Genomic DNA, 16,239 nt, shown 5'->3' on the forward strand with positions numbered 1-16,239 from the left:
AGGACTATTTGTTCCAGTTCTTTGAAAAATGTCATTGGTATTTTGATCGGGATAGCATTGAAAGTGTAGATTGCTCTGGGTAGCATGGACATTTTAACTATGTTAATTCTTCCGATCCATGAGCATGGAATATTTTTCCATTTTTTCATGCCTTCTTCAAAGTCTTTCAAGAGTGATTTATAGTTTCTAGAATATAGATCCTTTACGGACTCACTTCTCATTTTCCAAGAAATCTTCCTTCCCCATTCCCTTGCTTTGGGTGCCTTGTCCTTGGATGCAGCTCACGCTCCTTGCGTTACCTGTCAGATGTTTCCTGTACATGACCTCTTTCTCCTGGTTGGAATTTTTCCCGATTAGGGCCGAGTTCATTAACAACAGCAGAATAATTCAAATTTCCTTTTCATAAGAGTAAGGCCATCCCTTTCTCTATTTTCTGGGCATAACTTGCTTAACAGGAGTATGGTAGGGGTGGTAGAATGATTGGATATAGAGATGGATTCAGAGGTTACTCAAACAAATGCAATATTGGGGAAGAACAATCTTGCAAAGTCAGGCTTTGCAGTGTGAATATCTTCAACATCTGCCCAGACTTCTTCAGTGGTGCGTTAATCTTTAGATCTTGTAGAACAGTTCTTCCTCCAACCTAACACCTTTCCTGCTGTTTTAGCCAGTATTCGTTACACAGAGTAGAAATCCAGGCAGCAGTTCAGGTGGAGGGAAATCTGCTTTGGACTCAGCCCTGTCTGCCTGCCGTCTGCCACCAGGTGTCAGCAGAGTCTGCCTGGGCCTCAAAGTCTCAAGGGCCAGAGGGCTGGGCATTTGTCAGTGACTGCTTAGTGGGTTTGTTTGTCCACCCATCAAATCAGCCTTTAGCCAGACTCCTTTAGCTGAAAGTCAAAGCCTTCAGCCTGTAAAGGGTATGGAGTTTTATACTTTTGTTCAAAAGTGATCATATGGTTGCTCCTGCCTAAAATTCAGGTTTATTTCAAAAGTCAGTGCCTAATTATTTCAAAGCCAATACCTACCTTTAATCAGATCTCAATAATCGTACTTATTCCTAAAAAGAATACCATAATGTGTTTACGCTTTGCAAAATGCCCCTGCTTATTTGTCAAGCATTATTTTTTAAAGCTAAAGATTGAAAAGTGACGAGTTTTAATAGGTCCTTTGTTAAAGCTTCCAAGGAGACTGCATTATATGCAACTTCCTTTGTTTAGCTGAGCTTAGATGCTTAAACAAATCCCTTTCCAAACCAGTGATGTTAGACAAGACACTCTGCTCAGTGGAAGGGCCTGGAAACGATCCTTCTGCACGTGAAAAGGGAGTTTACGGCAGAGCCCAGAGCTTTGGAAGCAGGGTGACTCCCACTTGAGGGACATGGATAGCAGTTGTTTGCCCGAGGTGCTGTCTCCTCCTTTCTGAAGGCTGAAAGTGCTCACATGCGACATCCCATTAACTCTTCGAATAGTTTACAAAAAGCCTTGTGTGTTTATTTCTAGGTTATTTAATAAGTGAAGAGGTACAGCTTTAAGGTCATGAGCAGAATTAAAAAAACCAAACTACCAGAGTGCAGAACTGCCTCTGCGGGCTTTCTTCGTGATTCAGCTCAAGTCTGGCCGATTGAAGCAAACCCCAGGGCGGAAGGCTGGATTGGCCCAGGAGCAGGACCCGAGATGGCAGGATCTCTGTACAGCTTTGGGGACTCTGTTGGGGTCGAATTTCGGTCCCCAGTCCTATCAGTGCCACTTAGCTCTTTAACGCACACACTGTAACTCGTAGACGCTTGCAGGCTAAGCTGCTGGGGAGAGACTTGGTCACACTTGGGATGAAACACGGGAGCTGCAAAGGAGAGAGGACAATGCTAGGAAGGCCTGCATCCGGTGGGAGCGCGCCAACTCCTCCCCAGCTCTCCCTTATCCAAACTGTTACAGCCCTGGGCGGAGTGGGGCTCCCCCGACCCCGAGAGCATTCTATGATCTTAGGTCTCCTCTATGTGATGGAAACATATTGAGACCTGTGTGCAGAGGTTCTGCTAACTGGCCTTCCTCAGGTCTCCAGACCAAGGGGACAGAGTAATTTATTGAGATAGGAATTTGTATGTGATTCTCTGTATTCTTTTCTCCTCTCATTCCAAGGTAGTCAAGGCTCTTTGGTGTTTTAACCCAGGGATACTTGAAGCCTGAAAGCAGAAGCAGCTTAAAGACAGATTTTTTTCAGTCTTTCCTGGAGCCTTAGCTGGTCAGGCAGATTTTGCTGCAAGACTTGAGGTGGAAGGGAAGGAGGAACAACCTGGAGGGCGCTGGAATGATTCCACAAGGCAGGTTCTACTCCTGGCAGGTGTCTGTGTTCTGGGGAGGAAATAGCTACCCCTAAGGGAGCAAGCCCTCCCACTCTATCCAAGACTTTGCACCTCCACTCCACATAGGAGCCAACAGGTTGCTCAGCTTCCAGGGATCACATGGATAGAGACAGCAGGTATCTCTGGGAATGCCAGTGCGAACTGAAGAGTGAAAGAGTCTCCTGGAATACTTTGCCCCAGGACCTTTGCATAGCCTAGAGGTAGAGGATAAGGAAGCTCAATAAGGAGTGAGATTGAATTTCAAGCCAGATGGGGACCTGGAATTCAATTTAAGAAAAGAAAGAAAGAGGATGTATATGTGAATCTAATAATACACTATATGTTAACTAACTGAAATTTAAATAAAGACAAAAAAAATAAATAGGAAATTTCTTCCACACATATTTGTAATCACAAATTCCTATACAATATACTAGAGTTGGCCCAACTTAATATTTAAGGAAGGACAATGTAGCCTCTTAGTTTCTATTACCAACCAAAAGGATAATTTAATAAAAGTGGAGAACAGAATAAATTCTACTTCCAAATTATCAAAAGANCAACAGGTTGCTCAGCTTCCAGGGATCACATGGATAGAGACAGCAGGTATCTCTGGGAATGCCAGTGCGAACTGAAGAGTGAAAGAGTCTCCTGGAATACTTTGCCCCAGGACCTTTGCATAGCCTAGAGGTAGAGGATAAGGAAGCTCAATAAGGAGTGAGATTGAATTTCAAGCCAGATGGGGACCTGGAATTCAATTTAAGAAAAGAAAGAAAGAGGATGTATATGTGAATCTAATAATACACTATATGTTAACTAACTGAAATTTAAATAAAGACAAAAAAAATAAATAGGAAATTTCTTCCACACATATTTGTAATCACAAATTCCTATACAATATACTAGAGTTGGCCCAACTTAATATTTAAGGAAGGACAATGTAGCCTCTTAGTTTCTATTACCAACCAAAAGGATAATAAAAGTGGAGAACAGAATAAAATTCTACTTCCAAATTATCAAAAGAACCCTCTCTTCTTTTTTAGAATTAAAAAATATGTGTAACTTTTTACCAAGGTAAGAAAAAATCAATCATACTAAAAGACTTCTACCAGTTTCCTGACCTAACTCCTCTGTCTTTGGTGAAGGGTGTGTTTTAAATTTGATGTGGACACTTCTAACTTAGAAACTCCTGTCTTTCAGTTTGGGGACGTTTCCTTGTGTCGGTTCTCTGATGATTTCTTTCTTCTCTGTTTCCCATCTTCTCTGGCATTTCTAGTAGCCAGATACTGGACTCCTGCGATTGTTCCTCTGGGCCTTTAACTTTTATCTTTTGGTTTCTCTTCCCAGGAAGTGTACTAAGTTTTATCTTCCTATTTTTTTTTCTGTTTTTAAATTTCTGCTATCATATTTTCAACTTCTTTTTCTAATTCTCTATTTCTTTTCTATAGTATCCTTTCCTTCTTTTATGGGTGTAATATCTTCTCTTTTCTCTCTAAAGATATTATTAATTGCCATTTTATCTAAATGTTTTAGTCTGCTGCCCATATTGTCTCTGTTTCCTCTGGGTTCCTTTTCCCAGTGGTTTGCTTTGGGTTCTTTCTTACATGGTAGAGGCATTCCCCAAGTGTCTGTCCATTTATATTTCAGCTTGAGGTGCTAAAAAGCTCCGTAGTAGTGCTCTACGTCTGAGTGGGACCTGTTTCTCCATGGCGTTCCAGGTCTCAGAGCCCAGAGAGTAAACCTCCCGAGTGGACCAGGGCTCCCAGGATTTGGAAGGGCGAGCCAGCTTCTTAGCTGCTTCTCTCTCACTTTCTCGCTCTATCTCAAATAAATAAAATCTTTTTTAAAAATTGAAGTATAAAACAAACTGAAGGCTTCAGAGGGGAGGTGGGTGGGGGATTGGGATAGGCCAGTGATGGGTATTAAGGAGGGCACATATTGCATGGAGAACTGGGTGTTATATGCAAACAATGAATCATGGAACACTACATCGAAAACTAAGGATGTACTGTATGGTGACTAACATAACATAATAAAAAATTATTAAAAAATTAAAAATTAAAAAAAACAATAAAAATTGAAGTATAATTTACATGCATTAATATGCAAAGATCTTAAGTGTATAGTTCAAGAATTGTGACAAATGTGTAACCTGCAGCCCAATCTGTATCTTTACAGATGCCCATCACCTCAGACATTTCCTTCTCCCCTTGCAGTCCCCTCCCTGACTCTCTGCTACCAGCAGCCGCTTTTCTGATTGCTGTCACCACAGATTAGTTTTGGGGCCTCATTTTTGGATGTTTGAGGGAAATATGTACACAGTCTAAATTACTCCCCCAACTTAACTCACTGAAGAACAGCTCTATTACAAGAAATTGGAATTGAAGAGAGAACAATGCCATTTTGTTTTTTAAAAAGTACAAGATTTGGCCAACTCTAACCTGGTTTTCCAGGAGTGAAGAGAGAGTTATTCTCTCCTAGATGGGCTTTTGGGGAAATCTGTTTATTCCATAACCAACAGAACTTCATATCTCATATTTAGTTAAAAACTCAGTCATCAAGAAAGATCCTTAATGTCTTTGAACAAACATCATGGCCCCTTTACAGATCTTCAAGGTCCTATTCTTCTTTGTTCTTATGAACAAAAAAATGATATTTCCCTTGTTTTCAAATGTGTATCTGACCTCTGTCAAAATACATATGACTAGCCATCCTTCTGGTACCTTCTGAAATATGTGCACTCATGGGCACAGGGCTCTCACGGCGGGGGTGGCGGTGAGGGGTGGGTCTTGGGGGGTGCCATGTGCCTAGAGGGAGCCTGTGGTGTCGCTGTGTTGAGAGCTGGAGTGCGCGAGCTGCTTGGCTTCTGGTTGGTGGTTGCTCCCTTCATGTCGACCTCCTGTGAATGACAGGAGCCATATTTAAAAATGCCATGTCTTGGGGCGCCTGGGTGGCACAGTGGTTAAGCGTCTGCCTTCGGCTCAGGGAGTGATCCCGGTGTTATGGGATCGAGCCCCACATCAGGCTCTTCTGCTGGGAGCCTGCTTCTTCCTCTCCCACTCCCCCTGCATGTGTTCCCTCTCTCGCTGGCTGTCTCTATCTCTGTCGAATAGATAAATAAAATCTTTAAAAATAAATAAATAAAAATGCCATGTCTGAGTATCTTTCCTACAACTGGGTTCAGCAACCTCTGCAGGATAAGCCAAGCCATGGGAAGGGAGACCTCATGCAGTAGTGCAGTAACGGCTAGTATTTAGTGAGTGTGTAGTCTGTGCGGGGCCGCCCCAGAACACTTCATGTAGGTTTACTCCCTCAGTTACCCTGCTAGTAAATGATGGATGGGGGCAGATTTTTAGATCCTGCGTATAACCAACTATCGCACTATCTTTGTAAGGAAAGCAGGAGGGACTGTAGGGGTAAAAGGGAAGCTCCTTATACTCACTGGATGTGCTAGAAAAAAATTCCTAGTTAGGTAGCTACCATGAGTGATGTCTTCTTTGCTTCTCAGTACTTTCTGATGCCTCCTCAGGATGAGTCAGCTCAGAATTCCCAGAATTAACACTGCACAAGAACGCCCTTCCTTCTCTTTCCACTGCTCCTGCCCCGGTTTGGGCCCTCATCATTTCTCATCTTGACCATCGAGACACTGTCCTGTCTGGTGTCCTTACCTGCAGACTCTCATCCATCGAGTCCGTCTGTCACACTTGCTGCCAGAGTGATCCTTTAAAAATACAAGTCTGACTATGGCCCTCCCTGTTTAAAAACCACCTGATCGTCCCCATTTCCTTCAGGATAAAGTGCAGACTCTAGCATGGCACTGGGGACTTCTTGGCTTACTCTCAAGGCACATCTCCAACCGTTTGCTGGTGATTTGGCAACCGCCTCCTCTCTCCCATAGCCATCTTCTGTCCCTACCACTTATTCTCTCTGGACACACCAGGCTTTCAAGTACCTCAGATTTCTCACACTGTTCTCTGGAATGTTCTGCCCCCTCTACCAGACTACTTTCATCTTGGGAGATAGTCAAGGACTACCTGTCTCTAAGATCTTTTCTGACCCACCTCTCCTACCACCTCACAGCCGGTAGACTCGATTATGCTCTCCTTTGGGTCCTCACCATGTCCTGGCCAGGCTTTTATAGCCATTACAATACACTGTTGCTTTGTTTTTTTATATATTGATCTTCCCCACAAGATGGGGCTCTCTCCAAGTTTGGGGATCAAGTCTTATTCGTGGTTGTAGCTGCACTGCTTAGCACATATCAGGACTTAATAAATGTACAGGCCTATTTATTTACATATGAATGAATGGGTTCACTTTCCCTATTGCATCTATATTCCTCTAAAAGCCACTGGGCTTTCTGGAACTTATATTAAGGAATTCACATACCAGCAATAACAACCAAATAACTCAGCCTGTGCCCAAATTGCCTGACGAGATTATCTGTGTCTCACAGCTAGGACCATAATTTCTGCTTCTTTTTTATTCTCTCCATGTCCTGACACAGTGTTGGATATGCACTATCTGTTTAAAATGTATTTGTTGATTTGAGTTGGCTAGCTTAGGGGATACAAGAGACAGGTAAAATGTGGTCCCCACCACTGAGGACCTGGCACATAAAAAGGGAGACAGGACAGGTCCTGTGGGGGGAAGAAGCCTCATTAAAACCAGTTACTGAGACCTTCTTCCGAAGTCCCCAAAGATGCCTGCACATATCCCCAGAGAAGCCCTTCTGAATTATGTGACCCTGATGAAGGTCTTCCTTCACCGTATGATTTGTTGCAGGAAAAATAAGGAAGGAATTTCGAAGCGGTTAAGGTCACTTTGTACTAAGACAGTGGCACTCTATCATGTTAAATAAAATGTCAGTTGATAGTTACTGTGTCATTCTTTTCACATGATTTTATGCACAGTAGATAATTTTATTATATATAGGTGTCTATATACATGAATTGGATTTGACTAAATTATTGATTTTTAAGAATTTAGTAAGGATATGCAAACAAATGTGTGTTCCTTATTTAAGGAACATGAGAAGGAAATGACAAGATACTGATGTGCTGTGAGGACTGCGGTGGGCTTTTTGTATATGAATGCCTTTATCTGATCTTGTGCACAACCCTGGGACATAGATATTGTGTCCCCTCCTTTGATGAGAAGACCGAGGCTCAGACACACTAATTTGCCTCAGATCTCTACAGCCAATATCACAGAGCATAGGCTCAGAATTTTAGAGGTTTTCACATTATGCTACCTATAGATACTCAAATCTAAATTCATTCACATGAAATTCTGGGTTAATTGTCAGCCATAAGATTCTATTGGCGAATACCTGTGAGATATATGTATATATATATCTTTTTTTTTTAAGATTTATTTATTGAGAGAGAGAAAGTGCGCATGTGTGCACACACACACGCACACATGAGTGACGGGGGGCGGGGGGGAAGGGCAGAGGAAGAGGGACAGTGAATCCTCAAGCAGACTCCCTGCTGAGCACAGAGCCCGACTTGGGGTTCAATCCCATGACCTGAGATCCTGACTTGAACCGAAGTCAAGAGTCCAACGCTTAACGAACTGAGCCACCCAAGCATCCCTGTATATTTATTTCTTATATGTGTACATGTATTTTAAGTTTTAAACACGAGAAATAGCTGTTAGATTGCCAAAAAAAAAAAAAAGATGCATAGTATACGAAATGAACACAGGCTGATATTACCTCAGTATTTCTGTGTAGTAACAGCATGAGGAAACCTAGAATAGTATTTTCAGGGTGAAGGTAATTTGACAATATACCTAAATCAAATAAAAAAAACCCAGTGATTCATTGAAATCTCTTTGGGAATTCTCTGGGCACAGTGACACAGTAGTTGAGAGCACAGCTTCTGGGGTCTGTAGGACTCTGGGCAGTTTACTTTGAGCTCCGTTTTCCTCTCCTGTAAAATTAGGCCAACAGTCCCTACTGCAAGGGCTGTCGTCAGGATTCACTATCAGGATGTCTGTCAGGTGCTTAGCGGGTGCCTGTTCACAGTGTGGCTCAGTGACAGGTAAGTAGCTCTTGTCATTGGCTAGATACACTCCTTAGCTACCCCCTGAAATCATCCCCTGGTGTACGCAGTAGGAGCGGGCTGGACATACTCTGGAAAGTTCTGGAAAGGTCCATAAGATATTAGAGAGATGTGCTCTCCTGGTCATGAAGACTGAAGAGGGCAGGGGGAAGCTGACGTTGGGTCCTGGCTAATCGTGGGAGGCTTCTAGGAACCCCCGTGTCCGGAGGGAGAAAAGGATGTGGCACAGAGGAGGAGTCAGAACAATGTCTGAAACTGTTTTCCTATCACGGTAAGCAGGGTGAACAAAGCCGGATTCTACCAGGTAGCTAACTTTGAATTTCTCAGCCATGCTCTTGAATGTCTGTGGGCATTTCATTGTGCAGGCGCGTAGAGCTCGTATTCTGGGCTTTCTGGGCAGTCTCACTTTCCAAGATTCAGTCCCACTGTCAAAGCCCAGTTTCTGATTTTTGGATTTGGCAATATGGAACCTAGAAATCGGAAAACTCTCCAGTCTCAGTCTTTAAACACTAAAATAGAAACGAGGCATGGGGGTGCCTGAGTGGCTTAGTCGGTTAAACGTCTGCCTTCAGCTCAGGTATGATCCTGGAGTCCTGGGATCAAGCCCTGCGTTGGGCTCCCTGCTCAGTGGGGAGTCTGCTTCTCCCTCTGCCTCTCCTGTGTTGTGCGCTCTCTTTCTCTCTCTAATGAATAAATAAAATCTTTAAAAGAAAAAGAAAAGAAATGGGGCATGGAGGAGAGACAGGGGAGCAAGAGGAAGAGGAGGGAGGCATGTAACAAGGGAGGAGAGAACCAATGCAAACCTGGGGCTCACACCCAGGCACCGCGCCTGGGCAAGCACATTACACAGAGCAGAACACGGGAGGGCTGGGAGAATGCTGGGCGTGAAACCTGTGTGCACGCCCGACCCCCACATGCCCATGCTGCCCCTTGGTGCCACCACTGGCACCCCACCTGAAGCCTGGAGGGAGATGGTTTGCAGCATCTTCAGGGACCCTGGGCCTCCCACCAAGGACCCTGAGGACAGATTTCCCTGGTTGGGAGAGGGGCCGTCACTTCTCGCTCCATTGTGAATGGCCCAGTGAATTATTTCTGACACTCACCTCAAGTGGCTGGGCTCCGCAGGTGTCTTCACAAAGAGAGAACCTCAGAAGTGGGCACTCTTTCAGAGGGACTTAAGATAATTCTCCCAAGGGCAAGCATGTTGTTTCCTCCCTTAGCCTCGAGGTTTTAAAAGACTCAGATGAGAGTGTTTTGTGATTCTGGGCTTATTGTTTTCACCCTATTTCCCATTCCATCACACCCCTCAGGGCTATGAAATTTGGATTATTTTTTAATCTTCCCTTCCCATTTCCGTTGTTCTGGTGTTGAACTGATTATGCAGAACTGTGTGTTGATGGCTCTGTGGCACCTTCCCTCCGGGGATGTGGAGCTCTGCTTTCTAAACATCACCCTTAATCCTCTTATGGGGGGCATGGTGGCTGCACCGGGGTGCTCACCCCGTCCATCAAGGCCCACAGAGACTAGCTTGACAGGCGCTGGGAACACACGCCACACTGAACAGGAGGTCCCGAGGTGCCAGGACCCCACGTCTCCCGCCCTCCCCTCCAGCCACCCTCTCAGGTGACATTGGTGGCTAAAAGAATACATACATGGCAATTGAGCCAGCTCTGCCCGTGGAAGAGAACAGAAGGCAAGATGGCTGGGAGCTGTCACCTGTAATCACCTACTGGGAAGTGCTGAGTCACCCCCAGACGAAGGACAGCCTGGGGGATAGGTGAGTGACAGGTGCCGCGGCACCGCCCTCGCAGCGCCGCAGCCGCAGCACCCTTGATTCGACGACTGGGGAGAAGGACAAGGCACAGACAGGTTAGCTTGCGAAAAAGAGCGCGGGTGCAGGGGACGATCGCCACGAGTGATCGCCCCAAACAGCTGCAACCTCATGTATTTATTGGCAACAATTAAAAAACAATCGCAACCACAATCAATCAAGGGAGTGATCTGTATTACATTCTAGTGAACAGTAGTGCATCATGGGGAGGGTCACGGAATAGTAGTGCATCACCATCACGGGGAAGGTCATGGGATCAGGTGNGATCTGTATTACATTCTAGTGAACAGTAGTGCATCATGGGGAGGGTCACGGAATAGTAGTGCATCACCATCACGGGGAAGGTCATGGGATCAGGTGATGTAACGTTTAGCAAGTGGGGCCTATTCTTAAACGTGTTTCTAGGGACCCTGCGGGCTATTGTCAAAAGCAATCAGGTTTCAGCAGTGTTCTGCCCCCAAACAGTTGGGCGTTCCCAACTGGTGGGCAGGCCGGGCGTTCCTGGTTGCTGGGCGAGGCCGGGCGTTCCCGGCCGCTTGACTCTGACATTTACACTAAAGCCCACAAGGTCACAAACATGTTTTCCTATTATATCCTTAACATAATTTTTCGGCCAGTGGCTGCTGCTGGCAAGGCCCGCCCGCAGTGCCCTGTACAGCAACACTTCAATTCAAAGTGAAAACAGAGTCTCTGCTTCGGAGCTGGCCTGGCAGTGTAAGATATTTTGCTCCAACTCAGGGATGTTTGTGATCAACAGATCGACTCATGAGTGCCTGCTTTCATTGTTCATTTATATGCGCTACTTGGGACACCTCCCGCTTTCCCAACTTGTTACCTCTGATTGGCCTTTCCAGAACTTTCCAGAGTGGGTATAGCCTACTCCTAGCACACCAGGGGATGATTTCAGGGCGTAGTACAGCAAGAAAGTTAGTCTTGCTTCGCTCCTCCTCCAGGTCCTCTGGTCGGGTGAAGGCGACGTGGCCATGGGCAAGTCTTGAAGATTTCCTTAGCCTCATGCCTTCCTCTGTTTTACATTTTTAAGAAGAGACCAGGGCTACTCTGCTAAGCATTTTAGCATGCAACAATCTCACTAGAATTTAAGAGCACCATTTTGTTTTTATCTTTAAGGTTCTATTTAAGATGCAAGTGATCCTGGTTTCCCACTGATGTTAGAGGTCTCATTTAGCAAACACTCTGTGGAAGTTTCGTTTTAAATGCTTAGAAAGAGAGATCCCTGGTTCTCATAACCTAATTATAAACCTCCGAGATAAGAACTATAATTGCCCTCCTTTTATAGTTGGGGAAACTGAGGCACTAGGGGGTTAAATCAGGTTCGGCGTGGAACGCCTGCCAACTTGGCTCTAGACTCTGTGTTCTTAACCTCTGCGCTATGCTGTTTCTCCACAGGAGCGCTTTAAAAATTAATGTAGCCAAGGAGAAAAAGTAACTCGATTTGAAGGAAACGTTGATAAAAAGACAATAAGGCTCCTGCGCTCTCTGGAATGGCAGAAATGGAGAAGGGGAGCTAAGGTGAGTGGAGTTGCTGGCTACCCTGGCCAACAGAATCAAGAGGTGCCTGGCTGATGAAGCACCTGACTTGGGGCACAGCACAGCCCACCCAAAGGATCCCGGGAGCTTCGGATACAGCTTCTGGCAGGCTGATTCTGTAATGGAGACATCTGGCAGGACCTGCTGTGTGTGTGATAATATGCGCATGTGTACGTGTGTGTGTGTGTGTGTGTGTGTACACTCACGTGTGAGTACACACACTGGTGCTCTTAGGCGCCAGGAATCGAGCCAACCGGTGCTCTCAGTTCATGCATTCTCTTCTTTACCATCCATGTAAGTATCCCCTGAAATTGTTGCAACAACCTGACTGGTGGCTTTCATCCCCACTGCCGGGTGTGGGAGCTAAGCCCAGGAGCAGCCGCTTGAACTCGTCCACGCTGATGGGCTGTGCTGGGAGGTCAGCCCAGGCTGCTCCTGAACGCAGGCCGGGTCTCTCCCACCACAAGACACTGCCGGTTACTGGTGATGAAAGAGTGAGCCCACTTTCCCCACATTCTCTTTCAAAAAAGAAAGTGTGGGGTTCAAATATGACTCCGGACAACGATTCTCAGGCTCTGAGATTTAAATAATACATAGTTTAAATCTTAGAGATTGGTTTGGATTCACCAGCTCTCTATTCTACCAGGTAAGGACATTTAAGATGAAACATTACTTCCCTAAAGTAACAAAGCCTGGCCACCATCCATTGTCATTGTGAATACGTAACTGAAAGGAGATCCTAACCCAGCAACAGTGAGGGGACATAAACTCGGAATAACCTGGGTGTGTGCGTGTATGTGTGTGTATGCAGGCATGTGTGTATATGTGGATTCTGTTTTTAAGAAAATTAAAATTTCTTCACAGAACCGAACTGGCAGTGTTGGGGGAACTGTGGTTTTGGAGTGCCAGTCTGCCCTTTCTGCTGTTTCCTGTTGACTGTTTAATTGCCTTAATTTAAAAATCGCCTCCCTCGGGGGATACCGAGAAGGGATCTCCCACTCATCCTGACACTGATGGTGCTGACTGGATTTTCCCTAGCTCTTACCTTCTGTGGACATTGAAAAGTCACTTCCCATCCGGCACCATCTCCAGTCCTCGGAGCTTGTGCCCTCGCAGAGGGTAGCAGTGGGGTCTGTTCTGTTCACTGCTCTGCCCTAGAGCCTCGCCCAGTGCCTGGCATAACAGTGGGCACCCAGCAACTGTCTGTGGAGCCCCTGAGTAAAGGAGCGGATGGCTGATAAAAGGGAGAATTCCATTGTCATTTCTTCCCCTCTTTGTGCGCAGATCTGATAAGCTCTTCATGAAGAACGTGTTTGTAAATTATGAGACAGTAATGGGAAGTACAGTGCCAACCCAGCACACCACCTAAGAAGAAAGTTCATGAGCACCTTCCTTATCTCATTCTCGATGCTTCCCTGGAAAGGAAAACCATCCTGAATTTTGGGGTTCTCATTCCCTTCCCTTTAGCATGTAGTTTTAAAAAATCCCATAGGTATGTATTCCATCCTAAATTTTGTATTTACCACCCTTGCTTCCCTAAAATAGTTTTAAAAATCACATATCTGTGTAGACTTCTACCAACAATGTATTATATAGCCTATGCTTGGTTTCTGAGGTTTATAAAAATGGTTTCCTACAGCTTTTTCTTGATTTCTTTCTTCTTCTTCTTCTTTTTTTCTATTGGCATTTTTAAGTCTCTATTTTGTTTCTAAGATTCACTGGAGCAATGAGCAATGGGTGGTTTGTTTTCATTACTGGATAATTGGCCATCATCTGAATAGTTCAGTTTATTCATGTGTTTCCCTGTCAGTGGGATTGGGGCTGTTTCCATTTTGGAGCAATTATGAATAATACTTCTGTGAACATTCTTGTTTAAAACTTTAGTTGTTGACATAGCATTATATGCTCACACATGTACATGTATATAGAGCATAAAACTAAATCAAAGTTAATGAATTAACAAGGGAATGCATTTAAACACCCCCGTGGCAAGGAGACTGATTCTGACCCCATCAGCCCAAAATGCTCCCTTTTCCGAACACAGTGCTCTCCCTCCTGCAGCCTGATTTTTGTGCTGACACCTGTTTTTGCTAATTTGTCACCAGTCCAAAACGCTACATTTCAGCTTTGCCTGTGTTTTCTTTTTTTAAATGTCTTTTAAACTCCTGTAACCTGTAGGTTCCCCTTCCATCTCCTCTCTTTCTTCTTAACATTTTGAAGTATTAGGCTACAGGGGCTCCTGGGTTGCTCAGTTGGTGAGGCGTCTGCCTTCGGCTCAGGTCATGATCTCTGGGATCCTGAGATCGAGTCCCGCGTGGCATTGGGCTCCCTACTCAGCAGGGAGTCTGCTTCTCCCTCTGCTCCTCCCCCTCTCGTGCTCTCTCTCAAATAAATAAATAAAACCTTTGAAGTATTAGGCTACAGTTTGCTTCTATGCGTTTCTCTGGCATGCTTCCATTATCCACAGGGATGTTACTCTGCTCCTTACTTTTTCCTTGAGTGACGGTATGGGATTGGACTTTATTTTGTTTACTGTGACTTACATTTACATGATATTAGATTTCCTGAACTTTAAGAAAGGAGGTATAGGAGTTGTTCTTATTTCACAACTTTAGAGAACTCTTCTTCTGTCATTTTTGTTAAGTAGCAAAGAACCGTGGCACCTCCCTTCCAAAGATCTCCCAACTCTGTTTGCTTCCCCTGCTTTTATCTGGGTCCTTTTATTTTTTCTTTCTTTTCTCTATGTTCCTGACTTGCTCCCTTTGGATTTTGTTCCGGGCAGTTCCTCCTCAACTGGGATTTGTCTTGCTTGGGAGCCTGGCCTGGTCAGTTCTGAGTGTTTCTTGGGCCCAGTCTTCCCCAGTCCCTTCAGACTTTGCCCCTTGAACTCACCTGCTGTCAGAGTTAGCGGATCCCTGCCCGGGTCAGGTGCCCCTCTCCAGTTGGCCCACTGGCTTTCCCGTGGTTTCCTGTTGGTTATTTTGAAGTTCTTAGGTCTTGTCACCCACTCCGTCGCTTCCTCTGACTCAGCTGCTGTGCCGCCAAGGTCTTGTAGGTACGTCTCCTCCCATTCAGTTTTAGGGTTCACAGGATTTGTGGGATAGTCTGTCATGGTTACTGCCCATGGGATTTTAGTTTTGCAATCCTGGCTGCTCTGTATCTTGGTGGGGGATCTGGAGAGATCACACACTTACAACACCAAGCATGTTGTCTTTCCAGAATGTCCAGGAATACTTGTGTAGACGTTTACTGTTGTACACCTACAGGAATGTTTCTCAGTATCCCTGGGGGGCAAATGACACATTCATAGGAAAAATACTTGGCATTACAGGATCGTGCTAAATTGTTTTCTAAAGTTGTTGCATCTTGGGGCCTCTGGGTGGCTGAGTCGGGTAAGCGTCTGCCTTCAGCTTGGGTCATGATCCCACGGTCCTGGCATCGAGCCCCACGCTGGGCTCCCAGCTCCGCGGGGAGACTGCTTCTCCCCTTCCTCTGCCCTGGCCCCCTCTTGTGTGCTCTCTCTTGCAATCTCTGTCACTATCTGTTTCTCTCTTTCAAGTGAGTAAATAAAATCTTTAGAAATAAATAAATAAAGTGGTTGGCATCAGTTTACGCTGTCACCGGTGGAATATGAAAGCCCTCACGGATCCACAGGTGTGCTGATACTTGTCGGACTTCTTAAGTTTCCACATCTGCTTGGTGGAAATAGTTTACTCTTCGTGGTCTTCATTTGCATTTTCCTTCATTTGCATTTTCTCTTCCTATGCTTACCTTTCCCCCCATATATCCTTTTCCATGAATTGCCTGTTTCTTTTCTCTAGTTTTCTTTCGGGGTATCATTTTTTTTAAAAAATTGATTCTTGTTCTTGCAAATTATTTTTCTCTGTTTTTTTGTAAGGAGACTTTAATTAATTATTTTATTTATGTTACATTCTTATTTTAATTCCAGTATTCTTACTATTTCATATTATTTAGGGTGTCTTTCAATAAAGAGTTTTTAATATTTTTACTGAGGTGAAATTCATATAATATCAGGTTTACTATTTTAACATGTACCATTCAGTGTCTTTAGAAATCTTAATATAGTTGAATGCATTTTTTTTTATGCTTAGTGCCTTTTGTGTCTTGTTAAAGAATCTTTCTCTTACCCTTTGTCATAATGATGTTCTCTACTTTCTCCTGTAAGTGTTAACGTTTTACCTTTGAAACTTGAGTCTTTATCTGGATTTATTTTTAATAAATGATGTGAGGTGGGATTTGATTTTTCCCCACATATGTAATTGATTATCCAAGAACCATTTATTGATTATTACCTCCTTTTCCCCATAACCTGCAATGCCACATCTGTCATGCCATATTTCATTGACTCTAAGAAACCCATCCATGTAAGATGTAACATTATTTTGGTGCAACAATAAAAGAAAAATTGCTGTCAATGAAAAAATGACATAGTG

At 44.4% G+C, this 16,239-nt stretch overlaps 1 protein-coding gene across 1 annotated transcript in view; it reads left to right on the forward strand.

Annotated features, from left to right (window-relative positions):
* Positions 1-14,063, forward strand: part of C2H2orf76 (chromosome 2 C2orf76 homolog) — an 80,487-nt gene extending 66,424 nt beyond the window's left edge. Inside the window, exons 5-6 of the transcript XR_004623436.1 lie at positions 11,645-11,767; positions 13,070-14,063. The gene's annotated coding sequence lies outside the window, so the exon portion shown is untranslated. The remainder of the gene's footprint in view (positions 1-11,644; positions 11,768-13,069) is intronic.
* The last annotated feature ends 2,176 nt before the right edge of the window (positions 14,064-16,239 follow it).

The sequence above is a fragment of the Ailuropoda melanoleuca genome, chromosome 2 (assembly GCF_002007445.2).
Source record: "Ailuropoda melanoleuca isolate Jingjing chromosome 2, ASM200744v2, whole genome shotgun sequence".
Classification (NCBI taxonomy): Eukaryota; Metazoa; Chordata; class Mammalia; order Carnivora; family Ursidae; genus Ailuropoda; species Ailuropoda melanoleuca.